We start from the raw sequence: 1,659 nt of genomic DNA, 5'->3' as shown, positions 1-1,659 counted from the left end.
ATCTCTCCCGTTTTCTTCCTGATAGACACTAGATTTGAAATCCACTCTGAGAACCTGATAGGTGCAATGATTCCGGCTTCATACATTCGTTTAACTTCTTTTTCAATCAGGGGAAGGAGGACAGGATTCACCCTTCTAAGCTTTTGTTTAAAATGTTTTTGATTCTCTTTCAGGGGTATAGTATGTTGGATGACCGAAGTATCATAGGATTTGAGGTCCTCATAACTCCAGGCAAAGACATCTTGGAACTCTTTAAACAACTCAATGTATTTTAACTTCTGATCAGCAGGCAATGTTTTGGATAGTTTTATCATTTTGGGATTTTCTGTGGTTCCAATGTTGCAGTCCTCAATTTCTGCATTGAGAGGTTGCATCTTTGGCTTCCTAGAAATGTCATTTGAATCAAATATGTCCTCTAAAGGAGTTAAGCCCGTGGGCAGAAAATTATCCTTCAGTTCAATTATTTCAGCTTCTGCCTCAACTATTTCATCAAAATCTCTTTGCTTCAGCTCTTGTAAATTCTTGTCATCAAAATTTGTTGGGTGCAAAATCAGATTTTTTGTTTCAGCTGAGATAGTTTGCTCATTGTTGTCTACTTGTTGTTGATCATCCATGGTGCTATTATCAATGTTTATGCTAGAGAACTCCTCTTTCAAAGTCAGGAAATTATTTATCTGTGTATCATTTTCAAAGACCTGCCAATTTTTGACATTATCTGGGACAGCAGGTCTATGTTTTATTTCAGCAGTGAAGTGGTGATTGGGCTCAAATGGAAGCTTGCAAGTGCTGGAAAAGGTTGCCAAACTATGTGCATGTAAATTGTGCATTCTAGGAATTTTGGTGAGTTGAGATTCTGAGAAACTGTTAAGTATTTCAATATCTGCCCCTCTGTAAGATCTCAACCTAAGATCATTTGTAACGAAATTTCCCTTCATCTGTTGTATAATCAAATCTGAATCCCCTAGAATTGAAACCTTGGTCGCCCCAAGACCTCTGATCAGTTTGAGTCCTAACAAAAGGGTTTCATACTTGGCCATATTGTTTGTGCATCTAAAATTTAACCTATATGCATGACCTTCAGCATGGTCATTTTGCATGTTGTGTATCCAAACCCCTGCCCCTGCTCCTAATTTGTTTACTGAGCCATCAAACTCCAAGTACCATAAGATTTCTTGGTTATGACTAGCTTTAAGAGCTTTGGAAGCTTGTTCAGTGGGCAGATTTGGCTCTTGTAAGTCATCTGATATGTCATTTTCATTTGTTGTATCAATCATATCAAGGATTTTTTGATCTTGGGCATTTGACTGTTCATTCATGCATTCTGTTTGTGTTGTTTCTAGGATTTTGACATCAATTTTGGGACACATCCCAGCATTATATAAAATGAATGAATCCATGTCGGAATGCATCAAATAGATGGGGAAGTTTTGGGGTTTTTCTTGACTGCTAACCACATATTTCATTAGTGTTTCCCAGTATAATCTCTTTGGTTGTCCAAAGACTGAAATAGTGGCATAAGACATGTCTAGTTGCAAATATCCTTGGAGTTTTACACCCCAAGATCTGGACAAAAGCATACCATACTTAGGTGGAATATCAGCTACCACCACATCCATCAAGATTGTCTTGGCTGGATATTGGACCAAGGATACACAAAGA

The sequence above is a fragment of the Pinus tabuliformis genome, chromosome 5_1, assembly GCF_031772625.1.
Source record: "Pinus tabuliformis cultivar Carrire ecotype Pingquan chromosome 5_1, CPIR1, whole genome shotgun sequence".
In the NCBI taxonomy this organism is placed as follows: Eukaryota; Viridiplantae; Streptophyta; class Pinopsida; order Pinales; family Pinaceae; genus Pinus; species Pinus tabuliformis.
The sequence above is the reverse complement of the archived record's forward strand: the minus strand, read 5'-3'. Positions refer to the sequence as shown.